The following is a 2,696-nucleotide window of genomic DNA, read 5'->3' as shown; positions in this document are numbered from 1 at the left end:
CTCTCCTTCTCTCTCTCTCTGCCCCTGCGCAGCTGATTAGCTTGCAAACAGAATAACAGTCAAGAGCGTGGACACTCAGACCACACCTCCCAGGCTCAAATTCCACCAAGGTTCTGTGACTTTGGCCAAATCACGTTTCCTTCCTAGGCCTCAAGTTTTTATTATAAAATGCAAGTAATAATAATTCTTATCTTAATTGTTGTAGGTTCTTATAAGGATTAAATAAGTTCACATTTGCGAACTGCTTGGACCAGTGCCTGTAATATGGTAAGCAACGTATGTGTGAAATATATGCATCGAATAAGTAAAAACTCTTAATGTAACAGTCTAGTTTCGCCTTGTGGCTTCGAAGATGTGATTTCATTTTTGTTTCCAAAAATATGTTCATGTTTTGTGTTGCAAATGCCATATTCAAAATTCAAAATATTCCAAATTAATACTTGCTCTGGGCCCCTTTCTGACTTGCTCATTCACAGAGCGCTTTGTGGTACGTCCAAAGGAAGTACGTGCGGGTGCCCCAGCCTTCCCCACAAAACAATGGACTGACTACTTCAAGTGAGTTGCTACACGCTCAGCACAGACTCAGACAACACAAGAAAATATCTATCAAGGTTTTTTATCATGGAGAAGTTCAGCGTTTGGGGAAAAGCAAGATTTACGCACAAGAAGCGAGTGGAAGACAATACGAGGCAAATGCCTAATGCAGCAATGAAGTTGTCCCTTCTCAATCTCAGGAAACCCCTTAACCTCACAAAACCTTAGCGTTTGCTTTTCTCATTACAGAGCCCTAAAGCAAACAGGAACTGAGGCAAAGAGATTTAAATTAGAAGAGTAACTTAGTAATAATAATGCTTGTAGTACAGAGCTTTTCATGTATGTTGTCTCAAGGTACTGTAAGACCTTGAAAAACAATGCTTAAAGGAAGTGGGCAGGGGTTCCACTATTTTTTTCTGACCTAACTGATATTTGGGGAGGCCCAGTGCTCGGGACAGAACTGTGAGGTGAACAGATTTATGTGACACTCTTCCTTCCTCAACTAGATAGATCACCTCCTCCTCCTCCATTTCCCTCTCTTCCTTCCTGCTGCAGTTAGTGGAATCTTAATTTTCACCCCCACCCCCACCCCCGCCTCCCCGCCTGTGAAGGGAATCCTGGAGGTTCTGGTCCTCACCTGTTTCAGGGTTTAATAGGGCTTATTTTTCAGTGAGTTGAAGTCGATTTTGTGAATTTGTTTCTTGAAGCATTATGACCAAGAGACATTAAGAAGTCATACAATTTTGTTCTCTGTTCAGCAAACAAACAAAAACCGAGGACAACAACAAAAACTCCTTACCCTGCCATAAAAGGAAGTTATATTAATTTGAGAGCTGTAAAGAAGGAAATTCCAAAACCATTTTGGTAACCAAGTCTGGTATTTGTCAGGAAACTCTTTTTCATAGATAATGTAAATCCCTGTCGAAGAAATATAAAACCATTTCCTCTCATTCTGTTCTATTTTTTGAGTTAATGAACATCAACATAATGGATTTCTACAAATTACCTATTAATCATAGTTTTGTAATTTCTACACGTTCACTTTAAAATTTAGGAGCCCGGATTAAATTGAGGCTATTTCTATATAGCACCCATTGGTAAAAATGCTTTTTCTCAAAAATAGTTTGGCAATGCAACATGTCTTAGCATTAAAATATTTTTACAGATGAAAGGTGGTAGAAATAAGTACTTGCCTGGTGGTTCAACCCTCGGAAAGTGCTCGAACTATCTTGAATAATCTCTGAATGCTAAAAATGTGTGATTCCAAATTCCTGTCTCTTCGGGCTCACATTTGTTGGCCTCAAAGAAGTGTTGTTTTAGTTGAAGCTATGACTCTGTTCCAACTGAAAAGAATAAATACTGAGTGAGCCCGAAATCCAGGTAACAAAGGTAGGTGACAAGAGCAGAGACAGGAAGGGTCTGGCTGGTTGCCCTCATGAGCGTGACTGCTTTATTGAAACATATTTGGCAGTATCTCTTTCTAAAACATTTTAGGCTGTTGCATAGACAACAGCCATAATATCAGGCCTGATTAATGGCAAACCTGATGGAATGTATTACAATGCAAAAGGGACTTTGTGTCTTCAGGCCTGACTTTCCTCATTTGTAAAACTTGTCTGCTTGATTTCTGAGGCCTTTTCTAGTGATAACACTTTGCAGTTTAATGAACGCTTTAACATTTTTGCAGAGTAATTTTACTAGCATTGTCTCAGATTCTCAGCTTTAAAAACAATACAGATAAACAAACAAACTCATGGATCTGGGACATCCACAAGTGAGGGGCCTGTACCCTCCAACTGGTGGACATTGTTACCCCTTCCTTCTCCTGGGATGGGAAGGGGCCGGGGTCAGGACTGAGGTCTCACTTTGTGGCCTGGAGCCCAGGCCCTGGTTCCGCTACCCCCAGCCCTTGGCCCTTGGGATGAGCTACATTTGGGGTCCGGGAGCCTCCCTCCTTGCCCGTGAGTCTTCCTGGGTCGGGTACAGACCTCTGACTTCTCCCAGCACTCCCAACTGCCTTCCCTGCCCAGTTTATACCTCAAGCTTAGCATGCAATGGAATTTGAACAGAGGGAGGGGAGGGCCATGGCTGTCCCTCATAGTCCAAGATACCATAGGCCCTCTTCTCCCTCTGTTCCTTGTATTTAATAAAAGCCAGTTAAG

At 41.8% G+C, this 2,696-nt stretch overlaps 1 long non-coding RNA gene across 1 annotated transcript; it reads left to right on the top strand.

Annotated features, from left to right (window-relative positions):
• Nucleotides 1-204: 204 nt before the first annotated feature.
• LOC109274809 (uncharacterized) lies at nt 205-1,484 on the top strand. Its single transcript, XR_002083839.2, has 2 exons — nt 205-267; nt 477-1,484. It is a non-coding gene; the product is annotated as an uncharacterized LOC109274809 (long non-coding RNA).
• Nucleotides 1,485-2,696: the final 1,212 nt, after the last annotated feature.

This window comes from Panthera pardus, unplaced genomic scaffold, assembly GCF_024362965.1.
Source record: "Panthera pardus isolate Hobbes unplaced genomic scaffold, ASM2436296v1 HiC_scaffold_10, whole genome shotgun sequence".
Lineage (NCBI taxonomy): Eukaryota > Metazoa > Chordata > Mammalia > Carnivora > Felidae > Panthera > Panthera pardus.
Note: the sequence above shows the minus strand (reverse complement) of the source record. Positions and strands in the feature narration are given on the sequence as shown.